Source organism: Lactuca virosa, chromosome 5 (assembly GCF_052849685.1).
Source record: "Lactuca virosa cultivar CGN04683 chromosome 5, Lactuca_virosa_CGN04683_v6, whole genome shotgun sequence".
Taxonomy (NCBI): domain Eukaryota; kingdom Viridiplantae; phylum Streptophyta; class Magnoliopsida; order Asterales; family Asteraceae; genus Lactuca; species Lactuca virosa.
The window spans coordinates 32,923,418-32,941,484 of record NC_136430.1 but is presented as its reverse complement, the minus strand read 5'-3'; positions in this window follow the sequence as shown (position 1 = coordinate 32,941,484).

Genomic DNA, 18,067 nt, shown 5'->3' with positions numbered 1-18,067 from the left:
TGCAATCAACGCCCCTTCCTTTGGAAAAATAAACATATGGACCCTTTGATAATGGGACTATCTCATACTTAGCTTTTCTCTTTACCATTTGGTCAACCGGGTTGACTATGGTCAATCCCTTTCCATTGGGAAGAGAATGCGTTTTCTGGATTTCCAGTGTCACCATTGTCACTGTCCATAAAGTTTTTGGGAAGTTGATCTTCTAATCAAATTTGCTTTACTATCGTTCCAAATCATTGCTGATTCAGCAGCACCAAGCAAATAGATATGATCATTAAGGTTCATGTCATAGTGTGTTTCATAGTAGTCCCAAAGGAACTCACTATGTGACTTAGAAAGTGATTGAACATCCAACTTTCTCAAGACTTTGACACCCAACTCTCCCGGCTTGTCAATATGTGACTTCATCTCTAAGATGTGATCACACATAGACCTTGCTTGCCATTAGGGCTTGAGTGACCTTGAACTTGTGGGTTAGGGAGAATAATTGGAGGAGGTGGAGGAAGAGAAGTATGACTTCCATGAGCCAAACTCGGGAAGTCATATTCATTAGGAAAGCTTGGTTTGGGAAGATCATCGTTGTCTAAACCAGACATCAACAATGGGAGAAATTCACGTAAAGTTGATTTAAGTCCTTAATATAACACCCAATATGATATATTAAGGTTAGGACCCAACAAACTATTTTATAACTTGGAAGAGGGATGCCGTAATCCAAGCTATAAAATATTTGAAGGTAGGTGAATGACGATTCACCAATTTCCACCAAGATAAACGAAACGTATTATTAGGTTTTAATTGGTTTTAAAACTCCTAGATTCTTTTGAGATTCATTGAACTTTTCAATGGCATGTTTCAATCTCGAGTGTGCCCTTCAGGTTTTGTGACTGGGATGCCGAGGATCACAAAACAAGGTGTGAAGTAACCATGCAAATATACTTGGTACCCTTAATATTTACCCCTCAATCGATGTGTCGGTTAACCACACACGCTCCAACGATACTATGATAAACATTAAGTTACCCTTTGCCTACCTTGTTAAGTCCAGGTTAGTGTGCCGGTTAACCACACACGCTCCACTAACAGCTTAAACAAAGTGCAAAGTGTAATTTCATGGATTAGCACCTTATTCACATTTTCCTAAGTAACTAAGATTGGGAATTTATAAGTGTTTAGTTACTTAGTATTTATCATCATACTTATAATAAAGGGAGAATTATAGTCCTTGTCCTACCTGTTCGGCTAACGACCCTCCACCGGTCAAGGAAGCGGTGAGTGAGAGTGGACACCCATTAAACTGCCATTTTATAGGCAGTAACCTTATACCCCCCTTATAGACCGGCTTCGTGAATGAGGCCTACTAATGGTAAGACGACTTGCTCTTATACATATAATATATTAAACTTTTAATATTATAATAGTATAAGGGTGTATTTTAGACATTTAAAATACTTGATGGTTTAATCTATTAATTAAACTAGACTTTTAATTTAATTAAACTCAAACCATATATTTATGGATTTAATAATACTCTTTTAATTAAACTCTTTAATTAACTATTAATAAAGTCGATAAGAGTTAATTTGAATTATTCAATAAAACATCATAATTCCAATTATTAAATTCAAAATTAAAATCATTTAATTAATTGTTTAAGTTATGAACTCAAGAGTTTTAGAATTCAATTCTTTTTTTTTCCTAAAAAGCTTTTTCCAAATTCCAAAACTTGAGGGCAAGTTTTGTAATTCTTGAAAACCTTTGGATTCCATAACTTATGGAGTTAAATATTGTGAAACTTTTCATGTTCCATAACTTAAGAACAAGTTATGGAATTCTTTAAAACATTAACTCCAAATTTTGTAACTCCATAAAAACTTTAAATCAATTTTTTTTTAAAAAAAAACTTTCATATCCATAACTTATGGAGGTTTCAAAAACCCTTAAGATCACAAAAAAAAAACTTTTGAGCTCCAAAATTTTATGACAAAATATGTAACTCCTTAAAACATTTAGATCAAACTTTTAAAACTAATAAAATAATCATATCATTTTATCTTTTACTAAATTTGACCTAATTCAACTCATATAGCAAATGATTCAAATTTTACAAATAATTAGTTTTTCACAAAAACAAGTAATTATCTTAAAATTTGACAAACGTCATGTTTTTTTCCTTTTTTTTTCCAACTTTGAAAATAAAACATTTGCATCAATATAACAGAAAACAACCCATGGCTCTGATACCACTGTTGGGTTTTGAGCATTCTAACACTCCTATGGTGTACATGCAACCCTATAAACCTTGGATCTATGTTTTCTCTATTATACATGCAAATATTAACTATTCCAAGGTTTCATCCTAACTAGCGTATTATGAAGCACCTATACTACAAAGTTCTAGTTAGATGACATACCTTTTGATGTAGCTTGATGTCTTCAAGCTTTAAGAGCTTAGCCCCAATAGTGTGGAAGCCTCAAATGGAATCACAAATCACCAAAACACCTTCACAAAGTTCTTGTATCACTTTACCAATTCACAATTCTCTTTACCAATTCACAATTCTCCTAGAGATGGTATAAAAGGTTTCTTATACTTCTTGTATCACTTTACCAATTCACAATTCTCTCAAGAACACACCGGCGAATTTATACTATTCATCTTCTTCTTCACACCTGCAACAATGGCTGAATCTTCATCTGTTTATGAACAATCTGCCCAGTCCTCTCTTCTCGCCATTAAAACAAATCAAAACCTCATTATTGATCTCTTACCTTTCCAGTATGATCCCTACATGCTACAAGTGGTTGAATGCCTCAAATATTCACCACTTGTAGTTGCCCTAACCAAGGTGGAGTGTGTTCCAATGTCCCTACTTTCTCAGGTCTACTCAACCGCTGTCTACGATAAATCCAAGGAGAAAATTTTAATTGAGATCTTCAATCACAAGACGTCGATTTCAAAAGCTAGGTTTTGTCTGTTGCTAAGGATTGCTGTCGATGACTCCATGATTAACCCTGATTCCATCACCAACACTCAACTCTTCACCATGTTCTACACTATGCGGTACACTGAAGTTCTCACCACTCTCACAAAGTTCAAGAAATCGTGTCTTCCTCCTTAGTGGAATGGTCTATTTACCCTCCTATCTAAGGGTTTATCGGAGAGGGTTGCAGGTTCTGACGGCGCAAGCAAGGCAGTCATGACCCTTCTCTACGGTCGGTACCATGGGGTTAACAAGGACTTTGGATCTATTTTGTGGTCTCAACTTGTTAAAAGTATTAGTTCTACTTCACGCTTCTCTGAAATATCTTGCGCAAGGTTTTGGACTCTTGTTACTCAATGGGCGATGGAGAAGCTTCACGTTCCAACAATGGCGGACTCACTGATGTCGTCTATTGCTACTTTCCACACGACGAAGATCATTGTTTTTGATCCATCGAAATTTCTGTTTATTGGTTCAGTTCCGGAATCTATGTACAGGTGTGTTTCAAGTGAAAGTAAAGTGATTGCTGAGTAAAAAAAGCTACCTCCTTCAGGGCCGAGGCAGCTTACTCCTGAAATGCAAAGCTCCCTAGACGCAGCAGATAAACCAGCAAAAAAGGGAAGAAGCTTGAACGAAAAGGGGAGAAGGAAGGTCAATCCTCCAAAGTTTCAACTCCCAAGAAGCGAAAGTCTGAACAAGCAGCCCCTACTGCTCCAAAGAAGCGAAAGATTAAGAAGAAGGCCCGCAAGCCGAAGGCTCCTTCTCCTTCTTCAAGTGACTCTGACTACATTCCATCTGACCCTCAGCCCGAACCAGAGTCTAGTGATGATGACGCTTCTCAACATGACAGTCTGCCTCGAGGTAATTCGCCTCCGCCCTCACCAAATCATGAAGGTAACCGAAACTCACCTCCTCCTTCTCCTACACAATCGGTTCCTATTACCATTGCTCCATGCCCACCTCCCATCTCATCTTCAACTACAACTTCAATTCCTATTCCTACCCCTTTATTCACTGAAGTTACCATAACTAATACTACCACAACCGAACCGACTGTTCGTGTCAACGTATCTGATACGGGGGCACCCGCTCCCAACTTTAGATTATGAATGGGGTATCTCGTCTCGTGTGGCTTTAACTGTCGAGACGCGTAGGCTATCACCCATCCTCTCTATATGAGGACTGCTCCTAGTCCCATGATGGATGCATCACAAAACACTACAAAATCCTCAACTCCCTCGGGGAGAGTCAAGACTGGAGCCTCCCAAAGTCGCTGTCTGAGGGTCTCAAATGCCCTCTGCTGCACGGGGCCCCACCGGAAATCCACCCCTTCCTCGTCAGAAGAGTGAGGGGTATTGAAATATTGGAGAAATCCTGTATGAATCTCTGGTAGTACCCTGCCAATCCCAAGAAGCTCCTAATATCCAAGGAAGATTTCGGAACCTCCCACTGCATAACTGCCTCGATTTTGGCCAGATCAAACAAAATCTGCTCCTTGTTAATGATGTGTCCAAGGAACTGAAACTCTCGTAACCAAAACTCACACTTCGAGAACTTGGAAAAATGTCGTTCTTGTCTCAAAACTCCCAATAGCTCCCGTAGACGCTCCTCATGTTGCTCTTGGGTCTTGGAGTACACCAATATATCGTCTATGAACACGATAACCGAACGATCGAGCATCGGTCTGCAGACCCGATTCATCAGATCCATAAATACTGTCACACCCCCAAACCAGAATGGCGGAAACATTCGGGGGCGGAGGACGAAATGCTCAGTATCATAACCATAGTGAAGAAAGTAAAACACAACCATCATAGATATAATTTAAAAAGGTTACATTGTTTCCAAAATACATGTTCCAAAAATACATGTTTCCAATTAAATTACATATGATGATAAAATGTAGCAAAAGAATCTATGCCTTAGCGTCTTGACTTCAGAAATCTTGTGGTTACATGTATTACTGATTACCTGAGAATACAAGTTGTTTTGAAAAGAGTATCAGCATAAAGCTGGTGTGTTCATAAGTATTTTATGAAAAATGAATGTTGTTTCCTTAACGTTTGTTACAAGTTTGTTTCCGGAAAATCCAATATTTTCTAAAAGATTTGTTGTAGACTAAATTGAAACAAGGCTTAGTATGTGTAAGTAAATCGTCATACTTATGTGTGTGTTTTATATTTAAATAAAACTCCTTTGTATAAAACCTTAGAATTTCCGTGAACTGTATGTTTTGTTAATATTCCATGCGAGATGTTATAATCATACTAAAGACTAGAACCCTAATAGACTTAATCTTGGCTACTGGAGAAAAGGTCTCATCATAATCAACTCCCGGAGTTTGAGAGAAGCCCTTTGCAACCAATCGTGCCTTATAAGTGTGTACATTACCATCCATGTCGGTCTTCTTCTTGAAGATCCATTTGCACCCTACAGTCTTATGACCTGGTACATTCTCAACCAAGTTCCAAACTTGATTGTCATACATGGACTGTATCTCGCTGTCCATTGCCTCTTTCCACTTGGCTTACTCAGGGCCTGCCATGGCTTCTGCGTAACTATTAGGTTCATCCATGCCTACTAGTGTCTCATCACTAATAAGTGTATCACCTTCCGCATTAATATGGAATCCATAGTAATGCTCAGGTGCATTCCTAACTCTTGTGGAACGCCTCAGAGGTACAGACTCGTCAATTGGCTCAACAGGAGTTTCCTCCTCAAGTTGAGTGCTAGGGTTTGAAGTTCCTTCACCACTTGACTCTTGAATTTATTCAAGGTCAACTTGCCTCCCACTGTTTCCTTGGGTTATGAACTCTCTTTCTCGAAAGACAGCCCTCCTAGCTATAAAGACCACATTCTCACTAGGTCTGTAGAAGAGGTAACCAAAGGATTTCTATGGGTAGCCGATGAAAATACACCTCTCACTTCGAGGTTCGAGCTTATCATGAGTCTCGCGTCTCACGAAAGCCTCGCAACCCCAAATCTTGATGTGGTCTAGTTTGGGTACTTTACCAGTCCACATTTCATGAGGAGTTTTGGCAACTTTCTTTGTAGGGACTAGATTAAGGATATGGGCGGCAATCTCTAAGGCATACCCCAAAAATGAGATTGGTAGTGAAGCTCGACTCATCATGGAACGAACCATATCCAACAAGGTTCGATTACGCCTCTCAGCCACACCATTCAACTGCGGTGTCCTGTGAGGTGTCAATTGTGAGACAATCCCACATTCCCTAAGATAGTCGAGGAACTCTGAACTAAGATACTCACCACCTCGATCGGATCGAAGCATCTTAATGTTCCTGCCCAATTGATTCTCGACTTCATGTTTAAACTCTTTAAACCTTTCAAAAGTCTCTGACTTATGCTTGATTAAGTAGACATATCCATATCTACTGTAATCATCAGTAAAAGTCAAATAATAACGATTATCATCCCTTGTGGCATGTTTGAAGGGTCCACACACATCCGTGTGTACAAGATCCAACAAACCTTCACCCCTCTCACAAGAACCAGAGAAGGGAGACTTTTTCATTTTTCCAAGTAAGCATGATTCGCAACTATCATCTGACTTTAGGTCAAATGATTCCAAGACTCCATCCTTTTGGAGTTGGCCTATGCGTTTCTTGCTTATATGTCCAAGACGATAATTCCATAATGATGCTTTATCCAAGTTATTATCATTAACAGAATCAATACACAATACATTATTTCCTAAGTTATCTACAACAGATACAGTTTCATACACACCATCACAAGGTAATGCTTTAAAATAAAGAACATTATTAAAGAAAGCATTAATCGAACCAACTTCATTATCAAATGAAAAGGTAAAACCTTGTTTATACAATGCATGAAAGGAAATAATATTTCTTGCCATTTCTGGCGAGTAACAACATTTATTCAAATCTAAACTAAACCCACTACTTAGCGATAAAGTATAAACTCCAATCTTGGTGACAGGTGAAGCTTTCCTATTCCCCATGATCAAGTTTATTCTTCCATGCTCCACATTCTCACTTCTTCTTAGTCCCTGCAAATCAAAACATATATGAATACCGCAACCGGTATCAAGGACCCAAGAGTTAAAATAGGGTGAGTTATTAGATAAGATAGTGTAAATACCTGCATGGTTGGGTTTAACTTTCCCATCCTTCACATCTTGCTGGTACTTTGGGCAGTTCCGCTTCCAATGTGCCTTTTCATGGCAATATAAGCATTCAGCCTCTTTTGGGTCAGCAGAAGGAGTGACGAAACCTTTCTTGGTTCCATTTGAAGAGGAGCCTTCAAGGGTCTTAGCCTTGGTACCATTCGAGGGGCTCTTCCTCTTGTTACTCTTCCCTTTCCCGATTGCCAAGACAGGGGCGGAGTTGGTAGGAGTAGGAGTAACAACCGACTTACCCTTCAGACCACTTTCCGCGGTCTTTAGGAGTCCTTGAAGTTTGCTGAGTGTGACCTCTTCCTTATTCATGTGATATGTCATGCGGAATTGATCATAGCACGAGGGTAAGGAGTGCAAAATGATATCTATTGCAAGCTCCTCGGGGAAGTTCACATTAAGCTTCAGCAGACGGTCCACAAATCTTTGCATTTTCTGCATGTGGCCCGTGATGGGTTCACCATCCTTTATTCGGGTTGTTATCATGGAGGACTTGATTTCATACCTTTCTTGTCGGGCACTTTGATGGTATCTTTCCATCAAGTCTTGGTGCATTTCAAAAGGGTAGAAATCCTCATAGGACTTTTGGAGTTTTGCTGTCATGGTGGCCATCATGATGCATGCCACTTTGGTGGCATCCCTTTCATGTGCCCGGAAGTCGGCGATCTCCTGGGGAGTTGCAGTGGTCTCATCAATTTCTTTAAGCTCCTTATCGAGGACATATTCCTTGTCCTCGTAGCGGATAATCATCCTGATGTTTCTGATCCATTCATTGAAGTTGGATCCATCAAAAGTGACTTTCCCACACAAGTTCATAAGGGTAAAGGAGCCATTAGGATTAGAGCCAGAAACGGCATTGTTTGAAGACATCTGAGCAAGAAGAAAAAACAAGATTAGTTTAGATATAAATATAGTCCTTAATAAAAACACCCAAATGTGATATTAAGGCTAGGACCCAATCACAATATATTATACTTAGAAGAGGTATGTCGTAATCTAAGTAATAACATATTTGAAAGGTAGGTGAATGACGATTCAGCAATTTCCACCAAAAACGAAATATTAATATATTAAGTTTTTAATTTGGTTCTTAGAAATTCCTAGATTCTTTTGAGATTCAATGAACTTTTCAAAGGCATGTTTCAATCTCGAGTGTGCCCTCCAAGTTTTGTGACTGGGATACCGAGGATCACAAAACGAGGTGTGAAGTAACCATGCAAATCACTTGGTACCCTCAATGTTTATTACTCAATCGATGTGCCGGTTAACCACACGCTCCACCGACCTATAATAAACTTTAAGTCACCCTTTACCTACCTTGTTAAGTCCAAGTTAGTGTGCGGGTTAACCACACACGCTCCACTAACGACTTAAACACAGTGTAAAATGTAATTTCATGGATTAGCACCTTATTCATATTTTCCTAAAGTAACTAAGATTGGGAATTTAATAAAACATTTAGTTACTTTATAATTTCATTATACTTTTAATGAAAATTTATAAGTCCTTGTCCTACCCGTTCGGCTAACGACCCTCCATTGATCAAGGAAGCGGTGGGTGAGAGTGGACACCCATTAAGTTGCCATTTTATAGGCAACAACCTTATACCCCCCTTATAGACCGGCTTCGTGAATGAGGCGTACTAGCGGTAAGACGACTTGATCTTATACATATATATTATTAACTTATAATATTATAAAGTATAAGGGTTGAATTCTAATTTTTTAAAATTCTAAGGGTTGGAACTAAAGTTTTAATCATGACTTTACTTGTTCCAAAACTTGAGGGCAAGTTTTGTAAACTTTCAAAACTTTTCATTACTTATAACTTATGAGTTAATTGAGTATTAAAAATGAAGACTCTTCATTTTTGATAACCCTTGTGTTCTTTTAATGGCTTTTATTAAAGTGTGACCTTTGGTTATGGAGTCCATTAAAACACATAATGATCATGAATTAAACTACCAAGTAGGTTACAAACAATTCCTATGATCATCTAATCTTCATAAGTTCAAGAACATGAATATGAACATTTCATGAATCATAAATTTCTCTTAAAACTTGTAATTTTTGATAATTGTCATTGTAAATGGATTAGCATAAACATTACACCATCTAAAACAAGTTTTAAAGCACCAAAACATTTTAGGGTAATGTTTCTAGTCCATTTCCAGCAACAAAAGTCGAAAATCTGCTGTCAGAGCCTCCTACTCGTCGAGTGCATGAACCTACTCGACGAGTAGGCTGAATTTTCACTTGGACTCGTCGAGTCCCCCCATGGACTCGGCGAGTCCAGTCGTAAGACAGCAAGCAGTTTCGATTTTTAACACATCTTTGCACAAATAACAAACAAACAAGCCTAGTCTCTGATACCACTGATAGGTTTTCAGCATTCTAACACTTCCTAAGTGTACATGCAACCCTAATAAACCTTGGATCTATGTTTGTCTAAAATTCATGCAAGATGATTTCCAAGGTTCATGATCCTATCTAGCATACATGGGGAACATTTGAACTTAAATGTAAGATAAAATAACATACCTTGTTGTTGATTTTGATTCCTTGAAACCTTGTGAGCCTAGCACCCCAAGTGTGATGCCTCAAATGCTTCACACAACACCAAATGCTATGGAGTAAACTTGGAGAGAATGTATAACACACTAAAATCGGCTCTAGCCCTCTTGTTCTCCTTAGTGTAACCGATTTTGGGAGATGTCACATGGTTTATATAGTGTGTTGCATTAGGTAAACCCTAATGTAACATGACTCTTCATTTCCATGATCCATGGATTAACTCCATGGAGCATCCTATGGGTGGAATCCAACTTGATAATCCATGGAGCCTCTTAGCCCACTATATAAGTTATGGATGATTTACATAATCAACCCATATATTTAATTAGTTATCTTTTGATCACTTAATTAACTCTAAATTAATTCTTGATCAAACTAATTAAATAATATTATTAATATATTAGAACTTATAATATATTAATAAACCATAAGTGTTATTTCTCTCATTTAGTTTATCCAATGCATGGTGCCATGCAACCCAAATGGACCATACCGGGTCGGGTCAAGTACATACCAGAAATAGTTATGGACTTAGACACCTTATCCAACAGGGATGACTATAGAAAGTTGAGAGAGATTTTGGAGAGATTTCACATACTTGGAGAGATTTGGGAGAGATTTCACATACTTGGAGAGATTTCACATTTTTGGAGAGATTTGGGAGAGATTTCACATACTTGGAGAGATTTCACATTCTTGGAGAGATTTGGGAGAGATTTCACATACTTGGAGAGATTTCACATTCTTGGAGAGATTTGGGAGAGATTTCACATACGTGGAGAGATTTGGGAGAGATTTCACATACTTGGAGAGATTTGGGAGAGATTTCACATACTTGGAGAGATTTGGGAGAGATTTCACATACTTGGAGAGATTTGGGAGAGATTTCACATACTTGGAGAGATTTGGGAGAGATTTCACCTTAGCCATTATTATTGTATAATTTCATAATGCAAGGTTCGTGAACCCCGTTATGCTTTGTTTATGATTGTTTTAAGTCCCCGAAAGGGTCCTTAGTCGTGTTTTGATGCGTTTAACTCCCTTTTTAGGGTTTTTACATTGATAACACATAGATTCTTCGAGACACTTGAATCCTTGACATACAAATGTACATTCTTATACATAGAATAAGTTTTAACATTCAAGTATAAATTAAGTTTGACCGGTTTGACTTGTTGACCTTGGCTTAAATTTGACGGTTGTCACATTATCCCCCCGTTAGAAGGAATTTCATCCCGAAATTTGCATTTTTAGTGGGACTTCAAGGGTTGGGGAATAGATTGTTGGGTTTTGAGCATTCTAACACTCCTATGGTGTACATGCAACCCTATAAACCTTGGATCTATGTTTTCTCTATTATACATGAAAATATTAACTATTCCAATGTTTCATCCTAACTAGCATATTATGAAGCACCAATACTACAAAGTTCTAGTTAGATGACATACCTTTTGATGTAGATTGATGTCTTCAAGCTTTAAGAGCTTAGCCCCAATAGTGTGGAAGCCTCAAATGGAATCACAAATCACCAAAACACCTTGGAAGAACTTGAGAGAATATGTATGCACACTAAAATCGGCCCACTCTTATTTTCACACACTTGTGCCAATTTTGTGAGCCAATGACCCCTTTATATATTATGGAGGATTAGGGTTACATCCATGTAAACCCTAATACCCATGACCTTTCATTTACATAGGATCCATGGGTTAAAAGCTCCATGGACCATCCATGAAAGCTTAGCCCAACCTAAATGAACTTGGCCCATTCCATATATATAAGAGTCCATATTTAATTAGTTCTTTTTGATCACTTAATTAATTCTAAATTAATTCTTGATCAATACTAATTAAATAATATGATTCCATATTAATATATTAGAACTTATAATATATTAATATAAATCATAAATATACTATTCTCAAAAGACTATCCATATAAATTGTGCCGGTGAAGTGCAACCCAAATGGACCATACCGGGTCGGGTCAAGTACATACCAAATATAGTTATGGACTTAGACATTAATCCAACAGTCTCCCACTTGGATAAGTCTAAAACTATTATTGAGTATGACTTCAAAACCTAACTGGCAATCGTAGCTCTTAAAGCCGCTATCGAACTCTGACCTTGTCAATGACTTGTCCATTAGATAAGGGATCATATATTCCTCCATTATAGATATCATATGGACTGAGACATGGATTATAATCATTCTCTCTGTCCATTTGTTGTTTCCCGATTTCCGATTTATGATGACTGACTGATTGAACAAATCAAATCAGTCCTGGCTTGGCCAAGCACTCACATGTGTCATTGCTAAATCATCGAGGGGCCCACAGATATCGCTTTTATCCCGAAGGTAAAAGGAATGGATAAACTTCGACTCATATGGCTTGTTCTACTACTTGTTGAATCATACACAAAGGCACGTTTTATAACATCGAGTTACCAATGCGTTTTCGTGCAATCAATGTAAAACCAACTCATAGTAACAACTCATATCTCTAGGTTTTAAGAATATAAGATATTATCGTCTCATGATCACTCGTGATAAAATCCATGAAGTTATTCAAATGAGCGCGGGTTGAATCCAATACTCAGAACTTATGAGCACTCATGAGTGTTGTAGCACCACTTTGTCCACCAACTTGGACCTCTACAAACCAACCCATGACAGTCTTGATTCATATCTACTTCCAACATATGACCGACTGTGGATGGTTTGAATAACTTAATCATTCAGGAAGAGCGACTTAGTTATTCTGGAAGTCAAAACATGCAAAGTGAAACACAAGAATAAATGAATCAAATATGGTATCAAACCCTATGAATATAAATAAACACTTTTATTTATCACCATACTGATTACTCATTATTCATTGTTTCGGTTTTATCAACTTTATACTTGAATTAAAAACACTAGTTGTCCCATGCTCCAAGCATGTACACTATGTTTTTCTAAACAATAGCTTTGCAATACATCAAGTATGCACTCTATGTTTGTCTATGATCCTTACTTTGTGAAATAGATCGATTGAACGTACTTTCAATGATTCTAATTTCACACTCCCAAATCCTTATCGAAAAATGTAAGAATTCCAAATTCCTAACATTTACCAAAATCTGTTTAGATTTTAAACTTATATGCACAGACCCTCTTGTAATGAATATGTACAAAGTCACAAAGACTTGTCATCAGTCATTACAGGTTATTCCAATGGAGATCAATTCCATGGAGACGAAGTCTCAAAGCACATTGCTTTGAATATCCTTCTTGCATTAAGTCTTCTAATCTTACACATATAACTTCTACCTATGGAGACAACTCCATATTCTCATTTTGACTATCACTTCTGAACGAGAGATGCCTCTTTTCAGAATATGTCAATATGGTCCTTCCAATATTAACAGTATACTTCCAACTGTCCTTGAGCAACCAATCTTTGGTAAACCTTAGATTGTCCTCGACAATTGCTTAATCATTTTAGTCATATCCAATTCTAGACCTTTTCCCTTCTTAATGCCCAAGGCATTCGGAAAATTTTAGAAAGGACAAATATTATAGCACATGCAATCGATCCTGTACCCAAAGCAAATGGGACACGATTCATGATGTCTCACATAAAGACATGATTCTAGACCAATCTTTTGCTATAATATTTTTATTTGCCATGTTTTCAAAATTTGACTATGAAGAGGGATGCCGTAATCATAATCGAATTTTGAGAACGCAATATATAGAATTTCCTTAAGTTGAACCAATCCAACATGAAATTCATATATATATTCTTGACTAAAGATGATTAAGGTCTCAATCTAAGCCTTTAGAACTGAAATGAAGTATATCCTCTCCCTTAATTATAGCAAAACAACTTTTTCAATCCCTGCAGCCTCACGAATTGAAACTTTTGTTTTCTATAATTAACATTGCTAACTTGCAACACTAACAATAATTATCATGCTCCCACTAACATGATGATTATTAGCATAACACTTATGCTCCCACTAGCTTTGACATGTACTCAGAAATCAGCTGGACTTCTAGAAATCAATACTTTATTGACTTTCTTACCAAAGTTCAGATTTCTGATATGAGATGCTTTGATAAAACTTTATCAAAATCATACACCTTTCCTTAGATAGCATGCATGTGTGTCTAAACAATTTCAGAACTATGAAAAGGGATGTCGTAATCATAGTCTCAATTGTTTAGACCTTTTGTCATCTGCTTCAAATCTACTTGGTGGAAGTGTTTCCTCACCATCATTTTCATGAATCGGAGAGAAACCTTATGACCCTTAGATTTTATGGTGTATGTGTTCTTATCCATGTGAATCGTCAAAACCATAGTCACAAGACAAGGATAATGACAAATCCAAACTCATATGGACTGAACTTATGCAATCTTAACTTCTTGCCACCTGGCAGTACAGGGCCTGCCATTGCTTCCAAGTTGTTATGCAACCAATTGAGAACTTTCAGAACTCCTATGCAAAGCCAACTTTAACTGGAATGGGCACATAATATGTCAACACGATAGGTTATAAACCTCAAGTCGTGTGCTAGTGAAGAACCTCAGGTTTTATTCTTGATTAGTTATTGAAATTCTTTTTAGGATCTTTAAGACTCCCACTATCCTCTTGACATATAAGACTATCTTGCCAAATATTCAAGAGATAGTGCGGATTCTTTATCAAGACAAACATTTCACACAATTGGCCTTAGTTGGTCTTTGTTTTATCCAAAACATCACAACTTACCAATTTCAAATGTACAAGAGTAGGACACTTTTACTCTTACATTTGACAAGTGTTTTAAACCTTTCTTTAAGATATGTCACTCAAGTTACAATCTTGGATTATGACTCTAAGAATTGTTTTGGAACGAAGTATGACTCATCTTCCTGATCTAATCATTTCAACAATTCATGACTCCTCTTCTTAGTCATAAGAATGCACTAAGATGACCTTTAGAGGACTAATTGTGATATGATTTCTAAATCATTAAGATGATCACAAACATGATACTAAAGTACTCTCCCATCTTTTCAGATTTGAGAAACTTTTATCTTTCTGCCTAATTTGATTCTTCCCATTCGTTCTGCCATACATTGAGACTTTTCCAATGTTTCAGAATTATACTTAAACTTGTAAGTATAACCATATTTACTAAACTTTAGTAAATCATGACGAATAGTCTTAACGAGCTTTGTGGTGGACTTGACCAGTGCACAAGAATGTGTACTCAATCCCTTTAGTCCTTAACTTGACTCACACATCCATGTGAACAAGTCTTAATTTTCCAATGCTTGAAAGTTCTCATTCATCATACTATTCAACTTGCATGATTCCAACTTTCTATCCAACTGAAGCCTTGGGAATGAGAATCTTTCCTTATTTGGTAAATTATGACACTACCACAAACGAAAGAATCAAGTCCATTTTTTTCCAAATATTGCTATCAATGGAATCATATAAACAACCATTTTCCACAAATGCCACTTGTAAGGATATTTAAAATAAATATAAAATTAAAAACTTTTATTTTATTTCAAAACTTTACGGAAAAAACTTATCCTTATAGTGCAAATGCATATGGAAAAACTTGTTGTTATCTATTCCTAAGCAATATATCATAACTCCTAAGTAACAGCTTCAAAATTCTGATGCGATCGAAATCCACCTACGCGATCAGAATCAGCATATACTTCCTTTAAGCTTTCTCTCTATTCTTTGATTCTTAAAACATCATCATGTGACCCAGTCACATCATGTAATGAGGATCTTAGAATAGAAACTTAACAGAGTTAGACAATGGGCTCTACCTGATGTAGAGTCAAACTTATTGACTTTAACATCCTTAGGTAAATTTGGCAGCTTTGCAATCAACGCCCCTTCCTTTGGCAAAATAAACATATGGACCCTTTGGTAATGGGACTATCTCATACTTAGCTTTTCTCTTTACCATTTGGTCAACCGGGTTGACTATGGTCAATCCCTTTCCATTGGGAAGAGAATGCTTTTTCTGGATTTCTAGTGTCACCATTGTCACTGTCCATAAAGTTTTTCGGAAGTTGATCTTCTAATCAAATTTTCTTTACTATCGTTCCAAATCATTGCTGATTCAGCAGCACCAAGCAAATAGATATGATCATTAAGGTTCATGTCATAGTCTGTTTCATAGTAGTCCCAAAGGAACTCACTATGTGACTTAGAAAGTGATTGAACATCCAACTTTCTCAAGACCTTGACACCCAACTCTCCCATCTTGTCAATATGTGACTTCATCTCTAAGATGTGATCACACATAGACCTTGCTTGCCATTAGGGCTTGAGTGACCTTGAACTTGTGGGTTAGGGAGAATAATTGGAGGAGGTGGAGGAAGTAAAGTTCCAAGAGATTTGGGAAGATCATAGATGTCTGAACTAGACATCTTTTGGGAGATATTCAAGATAGTTGATCTAAAGTCCTTAATATAACACCCAATATGAAATATTAAGGCTAGGATCCAACAACCTATTTATAACTGGAAGAGGGATGTCGTAATCCGAGTTATAAAATAGTTGAAGGTAGGTAAATGACGATTTACCAATTTCCACCATGAAAAACGAAATAATGTAATTAGGTTTTTAATTGGATTTGAAACTCCTAGATCTTTTGAGATTCATTGAACTTTTCAATGGCATGTTTCAATCTCGAGTGTGCCCTTCAGGTTTTGTGACTGGGATGCCGAGGATCACAAAACAAGGTGTGAAGTAACCATGCAAATATACTTGGTACCCTTAATATTTACCCCTCAATCTATGTGTCGGTTAACCACACGAGCTCCACCGATACTATGATAAATATTAAGTTACCCTTTGCCTACTTTGTTAAATCCAGGTTAGTGTGCCGGTTAACCACACACGCTCCACTAACGGTTTAAACAAAGTGCAAAGTGTAATTTCATGGATTAGCACCTTATTCACATTTTCCTAAGTAACTAAGATTGGGAATTTATAAGTGTTTAGTTACTTAGTATTTATCATTAATACTTTTAATGAAGGGAGAATTATAGTCGTTGTCCTACCCGTTCGGCTAACGACCCTCCACCAGTCAAGGAAGCGGTGGGTGAGAGTGGACACCCATTAAACTGCCATTTTATAGGCAGTAACCTTATACCCCCCTTATAGACCGGCTTCGTGAATGAGGCCTACTAACGGTAAGACTGACTTGCTCTTATACATATATTTATTATTAACTTATAATACTATAAAGTATAAGGGTTGAATTTTAACTTTTAAAATTCTAAGGGCTAACTTGGAATTAAAGTATTCATGGGGAAAACTTTACAAATTCCAAAACTTGAGGGCAGGTTTTGAAAATATTCAAAACTAATTAATTCCATAACTTATGTGTTTAAAGTAGTTTTAATTAAAAAAAACTCATCAAGTTCCATAACTTGAGGACAAGTTATGGAAGACTTTAAACTAATAAAAGAATGTAACTTTTCTTTATTTTTGTAACTTATGGAACTAATTAAGGTTACACATTTTATCATTTAATGAAGTGACTCTTGAACCTCCATAACTTGAGGACAAGTTATGGAGTCATAAAACCATTTAATGAGGACAAGACTCTTCATTTTTGTAACCATTGCCAACTTTTTATGAGTTTTATGAAACTTAAATGTGACTTTTCATATAACTTGAGGACAAGTTACAAAAACACACTTTAGAATCAACTCTTAGATTAAAATGGATTGAAAACACATAATCAATTAACTTTTCTATTAATCTAATAAACTCATATGAACAAAGATAATTCACATCAATTTTTTTTTTCAAGTAATTAGCATAACTTTTAAACGAATACAATTCGATTTTTCAGCTAATTTTGCAAGTATAACAAGAAAACAAGCCTTGGCTCTGATACCACTGATGGGTTTTGAGCATTCTAACACTTCTAAGTGTACATGCAACCCTAAATACCTTGGATCTATGTTTTCTCTATTATACATGCAAATATGAACTTTCCAAGGTATTTATCCTAACTAGCATAATAACATTGATTCATATGAATATATCAAGTTAGAATTACATACCTCTTTGATGTAGAATGACTTCATGAAGCTTGAGTGCCTAGTGCCCCAAGTGTGACACCTCAAATGGTTCACACAACACCAAATACACTTGGAATAACTTGATAGAACTGGAACACTTCATCAAATCGGCTAGCCCTTTCTATCACACATAGTCGCCGATTTTGGTGAATAATATGATGCTTATATAGTATGTTACAATTAGGGTTACACCATGTAAACCCTAATTGTCATGACCTTTCATTTCCATGACCCATGGGTTAAGTAACC